This window comes from Pseudophryne corroboree, unplaced genomic scaffold, assembly GCF_028390025.1.
Source record: "Pseudophryne corroboree isolate aPseCor3 unplaced genomic scaffold, aPseCor3.hap2 scaffold_488, whole genome shotgun sequence".
Lineage (NCBI taxonomy): Eukaryota > Metazoa > Chordata > Amphibia > Anura > Myobatrachidae > Pseudophryne > Pseudophryne corroboree.
Window position 1 is genome coordinate 320,954 of NW_026970097.1, and position 21,439 is coordinate 342,392.

General features: G+C 45.0%; 1 pseudogene; it reads left to right on the forward strand.

The window, feature by feature from the left end:
• Positions 1–21,439, forward strand: part of LOC135029486 (X-ray repair cross-complementing protein 5-like) — a 127,596-nt pseudogene that overhangs the window by 76,796 nt on the left and 29,361 nt on the right.

The following is a 21,439-nucleotide window of genomic DNA, read 5'->3' on the forward strand; positions in this document are numbered from 1 at the left end:
ACCGCCATGGCATTGGCTCTTGAACCCAAAAGGCTAATATCCCTTACAGCTTCTTTTAAATATGCTGCAGCGTCCCTGATGTGACCCAGAGTCAAAAGTACGCTATCCCTGTCTAGGGAATCTACCTCAGATGACAAGTTATCTGCCCACTTTTCAATAGCGCTACTCACCCATGCCGCAGCAACGGCAGGCCTGAGTAGCGACCCTGTAGTGACATAAATGGATTTTAGTGTATTTTCCTGCTTATGATCCGCAGGATCCTTTAGGGCTGCCGTGTCAGCGGACGGAAGCGCCACCTTTTTGGATAGACGCGATAAAGCTTTGTCTACCGTGGGGATTGACTCCCACCTTTCCCTGTCCCCAGAGGGGAATGGATATGCCACTGGAATTCTTTTGGGAACATGTATCTTTTTGTCAGGATTTTCCCAAGCCTTTTCAAAAAGCGCGTTCAGTTCATGAGAGGGAGGAAACGTTACCTCAGGTTTCTTTTCTTTAAACATGCAGACCCTTGTATCAGGGACAGCAGGGTCCTCAGTAATATGTAGTACGTCCTTTATCGCCACAATCATGTACCGAATACTCTTGGCAAGTTTTGGATGTAATCTGGCATCACTATAGTCGACACTGGAATCAGAGTCCGTGTCTGTATCTACTATCTGGGCAAATGCACGTTTCTGCGACCCCGAAGGGGCCTGGGTCTGTGACAAAGGATCTTCCATGGATTTTCTCCATGTTTGGTTCTTAAACTCAGATTTATCAAATCTCTTAGTCAATTTTGTCACATTTTCATTTAAAACACTCAACATATTCACCCAATCATCCGTCGGCGGTGCCGACAGCCACTCTCACAGTATTTTCTGTCCCCACTCCAGCCTCCTCCTGGGAAGAGCATACCGCCTCAGACATGTCGACACACACGTACCGACAGCCACAAGCACACTGGGGCTATAGGAGACAGACCCACAATAAAGCCTGCAAGAGCGACACAGAGAGAGATCTGCCATCTCACACCCAGCGCCTATCCCGGTACTGAGGCCAGTAAGGTGACTGTCCAGCCCTGTTAGCACTTTTAATATAATCAATCAGCACCAAATTGCCTGTGCCCCCCCTGTTTTTCACCCTGTTACTTGTACAGCAGTGCGGAGGACAGGGTCAGCGTCTCTGCAGCTTCTGAGGAGAGAGAAGATGGCGCTGGTCAGAGCTGTGCTGCTAAGCCACGCCCCCTACATGGCGCGCTTCAGTCCCGCTCAAAATACTGATTATACTGGCGGGGGTCCCTGAACTAGTGCCTGGAGCACTGTTACTATACGTGCCAGTCTGATCTGAGGTCTCATGCTGCCCAGGGCGCCCCCCCCCCCCTGCGCCCTGCACCCTGCAGTGCCGTGATAAGCGTGGGAGCATGGCGCTCAGCGCGCCCGCTGCGCGGTAACTCTTTTGCCGTCACTGAAGTCTTCTGCATTCTTATACTCACCCGGCTTCTATCTTCCGGCTTTTGTGAGGGGGCGACGGCGCGGCTCTTGGAACAAGCAGCTAGGCGTACCGTAGTGATCGAACCCTCTGGAGCTAATGGTGTCCAGTAGCCTAAGAAGCAGAGCCTTTGAACTCTTAAGAAGTAGGTCAGCTTCTCTCCCCTCACTCCCACGATGCAGGGAGCCTGTAGCCAGCAGGTCTCCCTGAAAATAACAAAACTAAATAAAGTATTTTTCTGAGAAACTCAGGAGAGCTCCTCAGTGTGCATCCAGTCTCACTGGGCACAGAATCTAACTGGAGGAGGAGGGGCATAGGGGAGGAGCCAGTTCACACCCATTCAAAGTCTTATAGTGTGCCCATGTCTCCTGCGGATCCTGTCTATACCCCATGGTTCTTGAAGCATCCCCAGCATCCTCTAGGACGTATGAGAAAAGAGCTTTTTAGAAGACTTAAAGGACCGCAGTACTTTCTGTGTCATTATGACGTGCTGTGCTGCAGCTTCGTCACCTCCCCTGCAGCGCTACATACTCCCGCGATCGGTTCCCGGGTACTTGCAGCGGAGGCGCACCGGTTCACAGGCACACCACCGCTGACGCTCTCCAGGATCACGTGGCTGCACATCAGGGAGGAGGTAAGAGGGTCCCCAAGGCGGGATCTGCTGGTAAATCGCGTTCCAGTCGTGGTTCCAGTAGACGGACCGTGTCGCTGGCGTGGACACTGTACTGCACAGGGACCCCACTATATCCACCGGGGCAGGGAGCACAGGTCGGATTAAAAAAAATCCATTTTACATAGGCTCCAGAGTACCCGGTGGTGAGGACCAGTATGGGGGATAAGGAGCTTACCTGTAGCCCCTCCCCCAGTTCTGGCCGCCAGCTACTGCTGGTGTTCTCGCCCTGGAACTGCTTCTCACCCTCCCTCACTCCTTGGCTGAGATTTGGGCGCCATCTTTCCAAAGTAGCTGCGGCTGATCTCCGGGACTGCTGGGCTGTGTCTCCTCTGTAAATCCGCCTGTTTACTCAGTGCTGTGCATTTACAGACACTTAAGTATTCTACTTGTCATTTTAGACAGTGTTAGTTAAGAACAAGTGCCCTTCTGCCTAAACATTTAGTACAAGTGTTCTAAGATATACATCCAGTATCTAACTGTGCATTGTTATATCTGTTTTTGTCTGAATTAATTTCTGCATTGTAACTGTGATTGAGTGTGCCTGTAGCTGCTGTGTGGATTTCACTAGTGTATCCCACCTATTGCTATCACTGTATTCTGTACCCTGGGGGGCTAGGTTCGTCTGGGTCTCGCGTGTGTATATATATATATATAGATATATATATATATATATATATATATATATATAGATATATATATAGATATAGTGTTACACAGTATTTACTGTTTAGTGTATTTACTGTCTTTCAGTCACATCATACTGCTTTAATCCTCTGTTTGTGTCCCATAACGCAGGGGGTTATTTGCAGGTATTGTATTTGTCTGGCTATATTGTACTGTTTAGCTCTGCGGCTACATCTATTATCATGTTTGCAATGAAGGGCGTGCACCAAGGATTTACCTGAGGGGGAAGTTATAACTGATGGTTTGTGTACTGGGTGCCATACATCTCCCAGTCAGCCCGCAGCGTCGGTAGCCACTCAGAAGCCACCTTGGCAAGCGTTCTCCAGTATGTTGCATACGCTTGTGTCACGTCTTACGCCCCCTGTGGGACCTCCTGTGCCATTGCAACCACATATTGTCCCTGTAGTTAATCCACCCTGGGCGGACACTCTGTCTACCCAGATACAACATTTAAATCAATCCTTGGTGGTACAAAAATCTGCCTCACGTCCCTCTGCGGTCAAGAGGTCATCTAAGCGGACCGCTTCCTCCTCACAATCCACTAACATTTCAGTTAATTCTTCTGATGAGTATTCCGTCAGACACTGAATCAGTTGCTTTTGACGAGGAACCTACAACTCAGGTTGATGTCCCTGAACTAGTGGAGGCTATTAAGCTGATTCTACAAATTGACGACGAGGTAGATCCCACTACTGCGTCGAAGAAACCTGATAAATTCAAACGTCAGAAGGTTCCTAAATTAGTTTTACCGCATTCTGACCATTTAATTGACATACGTCAGGAATCCTGGTCTTCTTCAGGAAAGAAATTCTCCCTAAGAAGATTCTAGTTCGTTATCCTATCCCCATGGAGTTGAGTAACAAGTGGGAAAATCCACCGCTTGTGGACTCTCATGTCGCCCGTCTTGTTGTGTCATCTACTCTGCCTGTCACCACTGTCACCTCATTGAAGGAACGACGGATAAGCATGTGGAGGGATGCCTGAAGTCTATTTACTCACTTACCGGTGCTGTACATAGACCCACTATAGCAGCCTTGTGGGCCGCAAAAGAAATTGAAGCATGGGTTCAGGCATTGACAGTGATCGCGCTGAGCCCCAAAAAAAGTGGCTCCCACGGACCCCTCGCTTTTAAAAATTGGGGTCCTACCTGTTCTTTTCTGGGTCCCATTGGAAAGAAGGTTCATATTAATGTTATTAATTATTCAAATTTAAAAACAGACTTGACTTGGACACTACAAAAGTGCTGCAAGAGGGAGGGAGGGGGTGACAGTGCTGCTGAGCTGTGTAGCAAACAGGACACTGGCGCAGAGCTGTAACTAGACATTTTCGGTGACCTTTGGCAACAAGTAATTGGTGGTCCTCCTCCCATAATAAAAATCAAGGACAGTGCGCGCCGGAGGCGCGCACCAAAAATTTAGGTGCGTGGCTTCATGGGGAAAGAGCATGGCAACATAAATGTACCAATTCACATTACACCACACAGGTAGAGCACGTTATACACATTTCGCCAGGTAGAGCACGTTGCACGCATTGCACCAGGTAGAGCACGTTACACGCATTGCGCCAGTTAGAACACCATATACACATTGCACCAGCTAGAGCACGTTATACAGATTGCGCCAGTTAGAACACCCTATACACACTGCACCAGGTAGAGCATGTTGTACACATTGCACCAGCACGTAATACAGATTGCGCTAGTTAGAACCACCTATACACACTGCACCAGGTAGAGCACGTTATACACACTGCACCAGGTAGAGCATGTTCCAGACATTGCACGTTATACACGTTTTATATGGTAGCAGGGAGTAAGGACAGAGCGGCACCAGAGAGTAGGGACAGAGAGAGGCACCAGAGAGAGTAGGGACAGAGAGAGGCACCAGGGAGTAGGGACAGAGGTAGCAGGTTGTAGGGACAGAGATAGGCACCAGGGAGTAGGGACAGAGGGAGTAAGGACAGAGAGTGGCACCAGGTAGTAAGGACAGAGAGTGGCACCAGGGAGTAGGGACAGAGTTAGCAGGGACAGAGAGAGGCACCAGGGAGTAGGGACAGAGAGAGTCACCACGGAGTAGGGACAGAGGTAGCAGGGAGTAGGGACAGAGAGAGGCACCAGGGAGTAGGGACAAAGAGTGGCACCAGGGAGTAGGGACAGACTTAGCAGGGACAGAGAGAGGCACCAGGGAGTAGGGACAGAGGTAGCAGGGAGTAGGGACAGAGAGAGGAACCACGGAGTAGGGACAGAGGTAGCAGGGACAGAGAGAGGCACCAGGGAGTAAGGACAAAGAGTGGCACCAGGGAGTAGGGACAGACTTAGCAGGCACAGAGAGAGGCACCAGAGACAGAGGTAGCAGGGAGTGGGGACAGAGAGAGGCACCACGGAGTAGGGACAGAGGTAGCAGGGACAGAGAGAGGCACCGGGAAATAATGACAGAGGTAGCAGGGACATAGAGAGGCACCAGGGAGTAGGGACAGAGAGAGGCACCAGGGAGTAGGGACAGAGTGTGGCACCAGGAAGTAGGGACAGAGTGTGGCACCAGGGAGAAGGGACAGGGAGTAGGGACAGAGTTAGCATGGACAGAGAGAGGCACCAGGGAGTAGGGACAGAGGTAGCAGGGAGTAGGGACAGAGAGAGGCACCACGGAGTAGGGACAGAGAGAGGCACCACGGAGTAGGGACAGAGAGAGGCACCAGGGAGTAGGGACAGAGAGAGGCACCAGGGACAGAGTGTGGCACCAGGGAGTAGGGACAGAGTGGTAGGAGAGAGTGCAGTCTGGAACTCCCATTGGGGAGCACCACCATACCAACACCCTCCAGGGACCAGGCCCCCACCGCATACCTGTAAAAAGAACACTCTGGGCTCCTCCATGGACATGCCGGCAGCAGCAGCGGAGTCACGCCGGGGGTATCCCTCACCTTCCCTGGCCAGCTCGTATCTCTTCATCCCAGAGCTCTCCGTCCTCGGCCCCGCAGGGCTCAGGCCGCGCCGCAGCACACAGGACAGTCCGCGGATCGACATGAGGCCTACACCGGAGTCAGAGGATGCGGCCAGGGGGGAGCTGAAAACACGGAGGGGGCGGCCGCCTGGGTGGTGAGAAGAGGGGAAATTAGCGCGGGGAGCGGCAGCAGCGGACTCAGCCGGGCGGGTGTCCAGTGGGCTGCCAGGGAGCAGCGGTTAAATCACGGCCACACTACTTGCGGAGGGGGGCACCTGCAGCCGTTATACGTGTGGAGGAAGGGGGGGAGCATGCGGAGCAGAGGATAAGGGGAGGGCGGAGATTATCACACTCTTCATGGTCTCCGTCTCTTCCAAGTTCCTCCCTCTGTTGCTGTGGAGACCTGCCTGACTGACCGCACAGGACAGCGCTGCGTGTGAGAGCGCGTCCTGAGGGACCCAGTGCTTTTTTATATTTGTGTCCCCATCATCAATTTTGGGGTAAAATACGCGCTATAGCGCGTTTTTGCGATCACTGCATTGAAGGATGAGCTGCCTCAGGATATATCTGAAACTGCCAGACAATATCTGTCTCATATTACCACCGCCTCTCACTATATTCAGGAGGCGTCATCTGAGGCAGGTGTAATGGCGGCAAAGGCATCTACTACGTCTATACTGGCTCGCAGAATTCTATGGTTAAGGTCCTGGAAGGTGGACCTGGACTCCAAAAAGACCTTGGAGGTGCTCCCTTTTAAGGGAGACATCCACTTTGGGGAGGATCTAAACAAGATTGTGACTGACTTGGCGACTGTTAATATCTACTTATTGGCAGTTGCCAAAAAAACACCACAATGTATATCTGGTAAAATCTACTTTGTGTTTGCATTTGTTGATTGCATTTGACATCAAGTTGCAGTGTGATGTGCTTAATATGGAGGGCATGCTTTTTCTCCTCTTATGCAGCCGTAATGCATAGCTGCATTTAATAATTGAATTAAAAGGTGCAGCATAATTAGAGAAAAAGTATAACCACCTATCTGTGTAACTGGAATGTGCAAACTGTATCCGTTATTATGAGGTCTCCATTGAAAAGCAATAATGTATTATGTCAATACTGATTTAGAATCCTAAAGACCATCTGCTATAAGAAGGTGATACACTCCTTGTTGTGCATAGCAAGGAACCACTGCCTGGGTTATTGATTACGGTCTGATGATTCTATATTGTGAAATTATATATAGGAGTGTGTCTATGACAGCTATGTAATATTCTTCTTACATTCAGGATATATGTACAGGTGTTAACGGGTGAAGGTTTTATGAAATAATTGTCAATATGGTTGAAAACCGATTCCTAACCTATAATCTTATATGGAAATGTTTTGTATGCTGTAGCGGCCATAACAACATATCACTGATAAAATAATAGGCGAATAACTATGCCTTAAAATAACTATTTATGATACTTTGATTTAAGGCTCTAAGCTGTATGACTTAGGCATTGATTTAAATTGGATTTAAGTAAAAATTTCATTCATACAAAAAAATCACCACGGAGATAAATATTGTCCTTTAATAAATATTTGGAATAAGGAGGGGGTGACTTACATTTGAATTATTTACAAACTCACACAAATCACAACTACTTACCCCTATTATCTTAAGTAAAAACATTAAACGTTACGTTTTAAAATTAACAATCATATCAATTTAATCATCACATATACAAATATAAAAGAGTGCACCAAAAAAGCAAGCTTTCTTTTTTTTGGCAACTGCCAATAAGTAGATATTAACATGTTAAGGTTTTGATTGTTGGGAGCACTTCCAGCACCATAAACTATAAACCTATTATAGAGGATTCATTTTTAGTGGCTGTTTTTTTACGAATTGAAAGTATCAATTATATTTCAGGTCTGGTGCAGGATACTAAAATACCACTGCACATTGACTTGGCGACTGCCAAGACTGCGTTTTTCCCAAGTACTAATCCTTCTGCGCTGAAGGCTGAGTACCACTTTTTGTTCCTTTCGACCTCCAGGAAAAACGACTGGTCAGGCGTACCCGAGACATGCTCGTGCTTCCAAAGCAACTAAGCCCAAACCTTAACAATCCTGGGGTGCCCTTTAGCCTGCTTCCAAACAAGACAAGCCTGCTGCTTGAAGGGGCGGGCCTCCTCCTGGGGGATCTCAGGGTGGGAGGCCGACTTCTGCAATTCGCCCAGGTCTGGTTAAAGACCACGTCAGACGCCTGGGAGAAGTTGTCTTTCACGGGTACACTGTCTCTTTCAAGAGTCGTCCCCCTCGCCAGTTCTGCACGACGGTTATTCCTTTGGATCCGTTTAAAGCGCAAGCCCTACACCGGGTTGTGCGATCTCTCCTGGACACAGGAGTAGTAGTGCCGGTACCCCTGTCCCAGAGAGGCAGGGGATACTATTCGACCCTGTTTCTAGTCCTGAAACCAAATGGGTCCTTCCGGCCTATACTCCACCTCAAATCATTGAACAAATTTGTGAGAGTGTCCAAATTACGCATGGAAACCCTGCGCTCTATTGTACTGGCCATGGAACCCGAGGACTATATGGTATCCCTGGACATATAGGATGCTTACCTGCACATACCTATTGCCATTTCGCATCAGCCATATCTGCGGTTTGCTATTGGCAACCTACATTATCAATTCCAGGCTCTGCCATTTGGACTGGCCACGGCCCCTCGGATTTTCACCAAGGTCCTTCTCCGTCGTCAGGGTATCAGGATCCTGCCGTATCTGGACGACTTGCTGATTCTCGCAAACTCCCAAGATGTTCTCCACAGTCATCTGGAAATGACGGTCCAATTCCTACAGGCCCACGGGTGGCTCATCAACTGGAAGAAGTCCTCGCTGGTCCCTGCTCGGAGCATGGTGCACCTGGGGGCACTGCTGAACACACACAGCCAAAGACTGTTTCTGTCTCCAGAGAAGGTGCTGAAACTTCACGACAAGATCAGATACTTCCTTTCTCGCAAAGATTGTCGATACACTCGGCGATGCAAGTACTAGGCCTCATGGTGTCGGATTTCGACATGATAGATTTTGCTCAATTTCATTCCCGCTCTCTGCAGAGGTTAATCCTTAACAAGTGGGACGGCCTGCCTCATCGGATCAGGTCTCAAATCATCTCCTTGACTCCGGAGGTTCGTCTGTAACTGAGCTGGTGGCTACAGGACCAACAGTTGAGCAGGGGCCGTCCCTTCTGGTAACCCAACTGGGTCCTACTGACAATGGATGCCAGTCTGCAGGGTTGGGGCACGGTGCTGGAGTAACACTCTCTCTCTCTCCAGGGTCAGTGGACCAAGGAGGAATCTCTCCTCCCAATAAACATTCTGGAATTGCGGGCAGTGTTCAGTGCCTTGACTCTTGCCCTGCCTCTAGTACAGAACAGGCCTGTTCAAGTACAATCAGACAACACCACCATGGTGGCATACATAAATCATCAAGGCGGCACTCGAAGCCGCATGGCAATGATGGAAGTGTCAAAGTGGATCATTCCGACCCATGCACACGCAGCGGTGCGAACGGGTCAGAAATGCGCATGCACGGCGGTCGCATTGCGTATCGTCGCTGGGCAACGACGCCACCAGTGACGGATGTGATCGTAGCGGCAATCGCAAGAAGATGGACAGGTGGGAGGCGTTCCGGGGCGGATACTCACCGTTTCCAGCCGTTTTCGGGGAGTGGTAAGAAAAACACAGGCATGTCCAGGCGGACGGAGGGCGGATGTCTGACATCAGGACCAGGACCTTCATCGCTGGATCCATAGCACTGGGTGAGTAACTGCAGGGCTAGTCTTGTTTTGAGTTAAACTTTTTTAGCATAGCAGGGCTGCACAAGCGGTCGCAGCCCTGCTATGCTAAAAAAAACACTCCCCCCATAGTCGGAGATTAGTTGATCGCAACAGCAGCAAAAAGTTGCTCGGTGCGATCAACTTGGAATGAGGGCCAAAAATCCTTCGTTGGGTGGAACGCCATCTGCCAGCGATATCAGCAGTGTTCATTCCGAGAGTCCTCAGCTGGGAAGCGGATTTCCTCAGTCGTCAGGACGTGCACGCCGGAGAGTGGTGTCTTCATCGGGAAGTCTTTCAACTCATAGTGGACAAGTGGGGTCTACCAGATGTAAACCTGATGGTGTCTCAACACAATCACAAAGTTCCGGTCTTCGGATCAAGAACAAGGGATCCTCAAGCAGCATTCATGGACGCAGTGACAATTCCATGGAACTTTCGGCTGCCATACGTGTTCCCTCCAGTGTCACTGCTGCCCAGGGTACTACGGAAGTTCAAGCAAGGAGGAGGAATACTACTTCTAGTCGCTTCAGCGTGGCCCAGACCGCATTGGACCTCAGACCTGCAGGGTGTCTCGATAGAGCGTCCTCTTCTACTTTTTCAACGCCCAGACCTCCTCGTTTAGGGCCCTTGTGTCTTCCCGGACCTGGCCAGGCTGTCTTTGACGGCATGGCTCTTGAAGCTTCACTCCTGAGGGCCAAAGGATTCTCTGAGGCGGTTATCCAAACTATGCTGAAGGCCTGCAAACCGGCTTCGGTGCGGATTTATTATAGGGTCTGGAGTTCTTACTTCACCTGATGTGCTGCTATGAATTACGATGCATACAAGTTCAGCACTGCCAGACTTTTGGCTTTTCTGCAACAAGGCCTGGACTTAGACCTTCGTCTGGCCTCCATCAAGGTTCATATATCTGCCTTGTCATTGTGGTTTCAGAGGAAAATTGCGTCTATTCCTGACGTTCATACTGTCACTCAGGGTATTTTACGTATTCAGCCTCCCTATGTCCCTCCTGTTGCTCCATGGGATCTGTCTGTTGTCTTGAATGCTCTGCAAGAGTCTCCATTTGAACCTCTTCAGTCTGTGGACCTTAAATGCCTTACGCTTAAGTTCGTGTTTCTGCTGGCTATTGCATCTGCTAGGAGGGTGTCAGACTTAGGCGCTTTGTCCTGTCTTCCGCCCTTTCTGATTTTTTCACCGTGACCGGGCAGTTCTTAGAACTCGCCTCGGTTATCTACCTAAAGTGGTGTCATCTTTCCATCTTAACCAAGGGATTGTGGGTCTTGCTTTTATCTCTTCTGGTTTGTCCTCCAAAGAGCGGTCTTTGGATGTGGTACGGGCTCTTCATATTTACGTGGAGAGGACTGCACCTATCAGGAGGTCAGTTACTCTTTTTTTGTACTTTTTGGTTTTCACTATGCGCAGGCTGGACTACCAGCTCCTGCTGCTATAAAAGCCCATTTTACTCGGTCTGTTGGACCTTCTTGGGCGGCCCGCCAAGGCGCGTCTGCTGATCAATTGTGCAAGGCGGCTACGTGGTTCTTAGTGAACACGTTCATTAGGTTCTATGCCTTTGATACTTCCGCCTCCCAGGATGCTTCCTTTGGACGCCGGGTTCTTGTGCACGCTACAGTGCATCCCCTCCCATGAGGAACTGCTTTAGGACATCCCCGATGTATTCCCAGTGGAACACAGTGTACCCCACTGCAGAAAAGGAGATGTATGGTAGACTTACCATAGTTTAATCTCTTTCTGCGAGGTACACTGGGTTCCACAGGGCGCCCACCCTGATGCACATAGCTTTTTTGGGTTTGTATGGCACTAGCCGCTGGTCCCTTTTCCTGTCATGAGAATGTGGTTATATGTAATGAACATCTGCTGTCTCTTTTACCTGCTACTGCATTGGACTGTTTAACGAAACTGAGGTCCAGTGATCGGAGGCGGGGTTATAGAGGAGGCGGTGCAGTGCATCTTGGGGACAGTCAAAGCTTTAACCTGTTGGTGCCTCTGGATCAAGATCCAACTCTACACCCCGATGTATTCCCTGTGGAACCCAGTGTACCTCGCAGATAGAGATTTAACTATGGTAAGTCTACCATAAATCTCCTTTTTCTTTTTCCCTAGAATAGGTTTTATTTTATTTTTATTTTTGACCATTTACCGTCATAACCTAGAACAGTGCTACTCCATGTGCCAAGCACTTTATGCTCGTGTTTGTCTGGAAGAGGTGGTTACAGTGCTAATAGAGGACCTTTTCAAGTCAGTTGAACCTCTTTGGAGAGTCCAAAAAGGTTGTTTAGTCCAATTTGTACAATATCTCAATGCGTGCGTACCCTCAAGGTCAAATGGCTTGACAAGCGCAACAGTGCCCTTGTAGTACAAAGGCAGTTTCTCCAGAACCAGGAGAGGAAGTATTTTCATTTAAGGAAAATGTTGAAAGACAGTCATGATTGCAAGGTACATAGGGGCAGATGTATTAAGCTTGGAGAAGTGATACATGGAAGCTGATAACGCACCAGCTAATCAGCTCTTAACTGTTATTTTTTAAGCCCATAATGATTGGCTGATGCATTATCACCTTTCACTTCTCTAGGCTTAATACATCTGTACCATAATACTGTCTTACGATTTGTACAATTGCTAGTTCATCTGATCATGTCTCTTCTTTAGTCACACAATCGTTAACTACACAGACATACAGATTTAATATTGATGGCAGACAGTGCGTTTGCCTTACAGTAGCCACACACTGTCCAGCAAAAGCTGCAATTATTTCCCTATGGTACCTTATGCATCATTTTTATTCGCAGAAAAATAAAATAAAAAAAATATATATATATATAATAAGCTCATTTAGGCAGAGTCATCTTTCCCTTCTGTTTGATGTTATTGCACTTTGATTGTTTTTGTGTATCATGAACCAATGTACAGAGTGGTAGAGAATACTCGTAGATGGATCCAAACACGTCTCTTTATTCCAAGCAATGTTCGTTGCACCCTTGCACCTCCGTTTTAGGTTTGTAAAGTCCTTTACACCTGCTGCCATAACAATATAGAAGAACTGGAAGCGGTCAGTTTACCTATAATCAAAATCCAGACTGTCAAAATCCCAACATCTATTGACCGACGGTCAAAACCCGACATTTAAAATACTGACATGGTCATAATACTGACATTTAAAATGTCGACAGGTCAAAAAGTCGATGTGTGTTTTTCATGATTTTTTAATTGAAACTGACTTGCTCATACTTTACCATCCCAGTGGATCTGGAGGGGGAACATAATAGTGTGCCAAGCGTAGTGTGGCACCGCGCCCGAAGCATGGCGAGCGGACGCGGTACACTTATACGGTGTTCATGTCGACCTATGTTGACATACACACACACAAAAAAAAAACTTGTCGACTTGTTGACCTGTTGACATTTTAAATGTGTATTTTGACCTTATCAGTATTTTGACCATCGGTCATTTGTTGTCGGGATTTTGACTATAGATATGTCATACTGATCCCAGAAGAACATTAGACTGAATCTCATTGATTTAAGATGCAAAAAATGCATTTGCTGAAAGCAAACCATATCATTTATATGTGAGTACTATTCTGGTTACTGTCAACAGTAGCAGATCCAAACCAAATGGTTTTTGTTTGGAGAAAGCAGCTGACAATAAAAACAAAGTATCAGTCTTGACAGAGGTCCTGATGTGTTTCTTCATGTGATTGTGATTTATTTGGGGGCAGTAGTGTGTAATAGATCCTCCCGTAAGTCTGTAAACCCTTCTGGGGCTTATTTCACACCTAATTTTGTTTACCTTCTAATGAATATCTGTGTAACGTCCTTTTGAGCATTGTATCCCATTTAAGGTTACTTCGGGACCTACTGGATTTGTCAATTCATAGAATGGGTTTATTCCGCCAAGAAGAAGGATTTCCTCTCTAGGCTCGCAACTCACTACGAAACTCCAATTGTTAGAAACTTTTGCGCTATATTATAAATTTATATGATATGGCTGACAAAAATAACAGACTCCTATTGAATTAAAAATATTTAATAATATATGAATAATCACAAATCATAAAACAAGACCGGTCTTAGTAGTTTAAACATCTAAGATGACAAGTATATATACTTTCCAATAAAAGGAGGTGGACTTAAGCATATTCTGTGCACAGAGGTGTAAAAACTAGCTCTATAGCTAAATGACTTGATTTACAAAGTCAAAAAAAAAAATAGATCAAGTGTAGCTGCTGGTAGAACCCGTATAATAGATGTTTCCAATAGACAGTCACTTTGTATCAAAGTTCCTTTGAATGTAATAATCCAACATAGGTCAGTAAAATGAATGAGAGCCGTTTTCAACCGGAATCTTACGTGAGGTGTGAGCAAGTAGTATCAGCAGGAGTACATCCCGACGTCCACCACACTGGCTTCTAGCTGCGGGGAAAACGGCACCTGCACTGGCGCCTGCTACAACCTGTCCTGCTCGGTCTGAATGCTCCACAGGTCTCCACCTCTACGTGCCGTTTGCGGGCACCGGTGAGCGGCTCCTCTCCACTCAAGAATAAACAACCAGCAGATGAATGCTGCGGCCAGTATGTACTACGGGTCTAACTCCAGCTGTGGTCCAACAGTTCAGCCTCTGACGCGTTTCGCTCCTCCCACACGGGCTTCCTCAAAGAAACAATTCATAGAATGGGTTTATTCTGCCAAGAAGAAGGATTTCCTCTCTAGGCTCACAACTCACTACGCCAGAACCATCAGTAACATATGTGAAACTGGACTTCTATGAAAACTTCACTGAATATTTATAAACTCAGTGCATTTTGTATTTTAGTGGCTTGTGATTGACTGCACTCTTATATCCACTATGTTGTTTCTGTGGGACAACTTTAGAACTGCACACTGTTTCTGTGTCCCTCTACGCAGCAGATGAGGAAACTGGACTTTCATACTTGCTTTAAGATTATTTTCTTGTAGTTTATTGTTGGGTTACAGGGCTTTTCCACTTTTTTTTACCTTGGTCGTTTTTCTGTGGCTGACGTGTTGCTTATTTATTGGTTGTGTTCTCCTAGGTTTTCTTTAAGACTGACTGGATAGCTGGTCATGCTTTGGTCTGTGGGTATAAATATAACCTGCAGCAGGAGTAGATGTCTCTTTTTTTTCAAACTTAGTGGCAAATCTACAGGAATCAGGGACTTCACTGTTCCTGTGGCAGTTTATGAACTGAGGGGTAAATGTATGAAGCAGTGATAAATGTGGAGAAGTTTCCCATGGCAACTAATCAGCATTGAAGTAACATTTATAATTTGCATACTATAATATTATACAGAGCAGCTGATTGGTTACCATGGGCATCTTCTCCACTGGCTCACTTCTCCACTCTTGTAACTGCTTCATACATTTACCCCTGTAAGAGGAAAAGATTGCATGTTATGTTAAAAAATGTTTTATTTTATAGTTCTAGACATGTCTTTTTTTTTCTTCCCCTTTCAGGTAGCAGCACTTTATTTCAGGCCTTGCTTATCAAATGCCTAGAACGACAGGTTATGGCCATTTGCAGGTATACCCCCCGGAGAAATACACCACCACGTTTTGTTGCATTGGTACCACAGGAGGAAAAACTGGATGAGGAAAACGTACAGGTTAAACCCCCAGGTGAGCACAGTCAGAAGTAATCTGAATGGCTAATTGTCAGTGACCGGGGGTTGATGTGACTGTTATCACTGCTTGATACACCAACTCTTATAGGCCCTACACATTAGGCGATTTCACTGAACGATAATGATTGAGAACTCGTTCATATTGTTCAGTGTGTAGGCACCAACGATGAACGATGTGCGGCCCCGTGCTCATTCATCGTTGGTGCCGGATCGCTTATGCATGCAAGCCAATATGGACAATCTTTTCCATATTATCTTGCATTGCTATGGTGCCGAATGATGGAGGGAGTGAAGAAACTTCACTCCACCCCCATCACCCCCGATGCCAGGTCGGCCGTATCTGCCGTCGGGCAGCTCGGCGGCATATCTCCTTATGTGTAGGGCCCATGAGGTTTGGTAGCACTTATACTTCTAGATCTATCTGCTGCCTTTGACACTGTTGACCACTCTCTTCTCATACAAACACTACAATCCCTAGGTCTTAAAGACACAGCCCTTTCTTTGTTCCTACCCTACCTATCTAATAGCACCTTCAGTGTTCGCTTCTCTGAATCTACCTCCACTTCGTTACCTCTTTTAATTGGAGTACCGCAAGGCTCAGTCTTGGGTCCTCTGCCTTCATCTATACCTCATCTCTTGGTAAACTAATCATCTCTTTTCAGTATCGCGACTTGTGTAGCGCCATGGGTACCTCAAAGGGCCGGATGGTGAGTGAGAGAGCCAATGCTGCGTCCTAGAACGCAGGTCAGATCACTACTGCAGCAGGAGGCGTCTGCTTGTAATAGACGCCTTCTGCTGTATTACCATACAGAGCTGTCACTGCTGGTTCCAAGGCAGCAACAGTGATCGCAACTCCAACCACCAGTGGGATGTAATGCAGTCCGAGATCGCCGGAGGTGCAGGATCTCGGACATTTCTTTAAAGAGCAATCACTTACAAGGCATGGTTTTATCTTGTCCCTTTAAAAAATGTCAGAGATCGGCCAGCAACCCTCCGGTGATCTCAGACTGCATTACATCCTGCCGCAAATCTGAATCAGGCCCAGGGTACACGCAATCTGCATGGAATACTGAGAACAAACGAAAATTAATGAATAGGTTGCATTTCAGCCATATCAATAATGGGGGCATGGTGGAATTTGTTGATTATCTTTATATTTCCGTAACCTGAAAATAGTCTATGGGCCTAGACTGTAATTTATTGCTCAGTATGATCTGTGTCCATCTATCCAATCATTTATGTGAAGGCTTACTGCGTGGAATTAGGGGAGTGTATATGCACATGCCCATTCCATCCTTCCTGTGGCAGAAATCAAAATGTTTTGCCTTTTTGGTTTCAGAAATCAGAATTTTGGGGAAACAACAGAAAATAAATTGGGTTTTTTTCTGTTTATCTGGATACAGGTTTCTATCTTATTTTCATTCCATTTGCTGATGACATTCGTAAAATTGAATACCCAGAACATATACCGGCTAATGACGAACAGGTGGACAAGATGAAGGAAATTGTGCATAAACTCAGATTTAAATACAGGTGTGTTGCTTTATAAATGTATTAATCAGTGTTAAATGTAATCAAGACTAATACAGTATTGTAGATAAATGTATTCGCTCAAAGTAAGAATAGCACTTGCAGCACCAACAACCAAACTTTTCAACCAATCGGTGATGGCCAGTATAATTCCAGGTGACTGGTGAATGTAAACCTTTAGTATTAGGAAGAGAGCTGTTGTTGTGTGATATTATAGGTTACTGGTATGGCTTCATCTCCAGTACTTTGTACAGTTCTGACGGACTGGTCTCCAAAAGGCATTATTAAAATAGAAAAGTAAAAAAAATGTAAAGAAGGACTTCTAACATGGAGAATGCACTGCATACCTGAACTTCTCAGGAATTACTTCAGAAGTTGTAGAGATACATTCATATTTATCAAAAGGCATTATTCACGCTCGGGAAGACCATAAACGCTTTGATAGTGGAGGGTGACAAATTGAAAGGTAATAAAGGAAAGAAGAGTTAATGGACCAAGAGAATAGTCAGTAATGGGCAAGAGGTGGCCTTCGGCTATAGGTTGTAATGCTTGTTTAAAATGTTTGATTAGATTTTATTAAGGATAGGTTACTCTTTCATTGATTAAATGTATTTATTTAACTTACTACTGAGATTAAGGGTAAAGTTGCTGCCTTTTGAAGGTTTGAGGGTTGCCTAATGCGGCCTCTGAAGTGTATCATGTTCCCTTTCACTGTCCTAGATCCTCCTGTAGGTTGTTCTATGCCATCATGTTACGTTTTTATGTAGCTCTCACAAGCTGGTCATGTCTCTAAAGCCCATTGTACATGGTTTCCCAGGAGTGATGCCTTTGAGAATCCCGCACTGCAGCAGCACTTCCGGAACTTGGAAGCCCTTGCTCTTAATTTGACTGAGCCTGAACCCATTGAAGATCTGACACGTAAGATCCAGCCCAGCATCCCTCTTTTTAACCACACCTATCAGCTTTTAGGGCTATTAAACCCCTCTGTGCTTTCTCTTCACATGTCATCCAGTTATTTCTTGTCTTCTCTTAAGTATGATAATAATAATTATTAATAAATTAAATAAAGTAGTGCCGTGATGAAGCCTGTACAAGTGAAATGTGCATTGGCTCTATAGCTATGTGCTCCTTATATGATTCAAATGCATATTTAATATTGTAATCGTGAGCTAGTGATTTGTTTATATATGTGGATGTTTTTCATACATGTTGCAGAACGAAGGAACACTGAGAATACAATAAAGGCACACAGGCTACTGCATTGAACACTCGGTTAGGTGCTTCTGCTATTACAGTACAGCATGGTGTAACATATAGTACCATCTTCCACTGGAAATAGAAATCCACAAAATGAAATGTCACTGTGGTCATTGAATAATCTGTTCACTGATATCAATCCCTAATATCAGGACTTGATGCTACAGTCCTATACAGTTATTTAAGGGACATAGGGGGTAATTCCAAGTTGATCGCAGCAGGATTTTTGATAGCAACTGGGCAAAACCATGTGCACTGCAGGGGAGGCAGATATAACATGTGCAGAAAGAGTTAGATTTGGGTGGGTTATTTTATTTCTGTGCAGGGCAAATACTGGCTGCTTTATTTTTACACTGCAAATTAGATTGCAGATTGAACACACCACACCCAAATCTAACTCTCTCTGCACATGTTATATCTGCCTCCCCTGCAGTGCTCTAATTTATGGGAAAAAGGGATTGGGAAAACTACTGCACTAGTATTAATGTTAATATTTTTCCGGAATGGAATACCCCTTTGTGTAGTATATTGCCTAATAATTTTGGTCAAACTAGGGGGGTGCTGCCACAGATTATATTGTTGCCAATATAAGAAACTGGTTTCAAAGGAAAGGGAAGAATTGGACTTGGTGTGGCGCACTCTAACAGAACATACTTATTAAAATATAACTTTTATTGTTGTTTATACTTAAAAAGAGCCAAATACTGTGAAATAATAAAATATAAAAGACAGATGTGAGACAAAGTGCAACATATAGTGTTAAAAACCCACACTCTCTAATTCCACTGTGCTGTGCAATGTCTTATATCTATATGTATATTAAATGTATTCCAGGTTCTCTGACCTTTTTTTTAACAAGAAAATTTCTTTTGTGGTGCTGTCAGAATGTGATCACAATATTTAATTCAATGTAAACCTTGCCTGAGTTTTTATTATTATTTGTCGGTTTATATTAAAGACCTTTCTTGTGAATGATCTGTTGGATGTCAAAATTATTACTGGTAATACCACCTATATGTTCCGTCTGTCCTTCTTAGAGGATAGCTCATATACAATCATGTGTATATTATAACATATCGTTTGGTAAAGCCTTCATACCATGATTCCCAAAAAACATGGCTCCCCCGCTCTCAGTCTCAGCTGTCAGCGTTTTTATTGTTCTAAATTTGTGAACCCCACTTTTACTTGAAATTGTTCTCTGTGCTCTCAGTCTAAGCTGTCAGCACTTAATGTTCTGCGCTCTCAGTCTAAGCTGTCAGCACTTCATGGTATTCTTCCATATACTGGATTTGCATATCCAAATTACCTATTATCAAGTATAGTGGTTTTCCTATAAGTGGGAGCCTGTCTATCACTGTAAGGACTTGTAGGGAGATAATAAAATAACTTAGTACATTAGTGGGTCATGAGAGGATCTATATGATATTCGTTATTTCCTGGTCCTTGTGGACTTTTGGTATTAAACCTAAGTTATACACAACCACAAAGATTGTTAGATTTATTTATAATATACGACTTATAGGAAAACCACTATACTTGATAATAGGTAATTTGGATATGCAAATCCAGTATATGGAAGAATACCATGAAGTGCTGACAGCTTAGACTGAGAGCGCAGAACATTAAGTGCTGACAGCTTAGACTGAGAGCACAGAGAACAATTTCAAGTAAAAGTGGGGTTCACAAATTTAGAACAATAAAAACGCTGACAGCTGAGACTGAGAGCGGGGGAGCCATGTTTTTTGGGAATCATGGTATGAAGGCTTTACCAAACGATATGTTATAATATACACATGATTGTATATGAGCTATCCTCTAAGAAGGACAGACGGAACATATAGGTGGTATTACCAGTAATAATTTTGACATCCAACAGATCATTCACAAGAAAGGTCTTTAATATAAACCGACAAATAATAATAAAAACTCAGGCAAGGTTTACATTGAATTAAATATTGTGATCACATTCTGACAGCACCACAAAAGAAATTTTCTTGTTAAAAAAAAGGTCAGAGAACCTGGAATACATTTAATATACATATAGATATAAGACATTGCACAGCACAGTGGAATTAGAGAGTGTGGGTTTTTAACACTATATGTTGCACTTTGTCTCACATCTGTCTTTTATATTTTATTATTTCACAGTATTTGGCTCTTTTTAAGTATAAACAACAATAAAAGTTATATTTTAATAAGTATGTTCTGTTAGAGTGCGCCACACCAAGTCCAATTCTTCCCTTTCCTTTGAAACCACTCCCCTGCAGTGCACATGGTTTTGCCCAGTTGCTATCAAAAATCCTGCTGCGATCAACTTGGAATTACCCCCATAGCCCAGATTTAATCTGCCTTATTTATGATCAAACGCACAGTTCACATGGTGCACATATTATGTGTTTGAGAACTAACTATAAAGGCCAGTACTCACTGGCCGATGGCAGAGAGATGTGTGCTGAGCGAACCGCTCAGCACACATCTCTCCCGGCGCTCAGCACAGCGCGATCTGTGCTGAGCGTGCGGGGGGAGACGGGGGGGCCGCTCACTTCACCCAGCGGGTGAAGTGAGCGACCCGCTAGATTGGCCTGCATGCAGGCCAATCTAGCAGCAGCGATAGCGATGCGCGGGGCTGCGCATCGCTATCGCTGAGGGGGCTACACACGGAGCGATCGTGCTTAAAATCTAAGCAATCTAGTCAGATTGCTTAGATTTTAAGCAGCGATCGCTCCGTGAGTACCCCCCTTTAGATAACGTGGAAACACATCAAAGATTTACTACTGATTTAATTCCTGTATGTTGCATGAACTGTGTGATTACATGTGATGGTATAAGTGCAGACCATGTGACAATACCATAAGTGGATATGTGAAGTGATCATTTGTGGAACACATCAATTGCAGTACAACTATCTTTCAGTATTAGAGATTAACTATAGAACCCACAGGGACATTTATCCTGCAGACGTGCTAATCTATAGGCAGTATTGTACACATCCCCTAGAACAGCAGTATAACAGCTGTACATTATTGAGCATTTGAATATACTACACTAGCTATATCAATAATATTGGAAAAGGTGATGATTTATACCTTTTATCTATCTTATCCATAATATATGGGCCACAAATACATGGTACACTCGTCATAATTATAGATACGCTCAAATCAGCCTTCAAATCAGTGCAAAAGCAAACATGAATGGAAGCATTCACGATTGCACCTGCTTACAGTGTTCCTGACACACATCATTTACGTGCATATATAGAAATTCATAATCAATCTATACACTGTAAGATCCTTTTTATAAGCCATTTTATGGATGTCTAATACTCACCTCTGCATAAAAAGTATCCTTATTGTAGAAGATAAGTGGCAACAAAAGATTGTTACATTACTCGGATACATTTGTATAAACT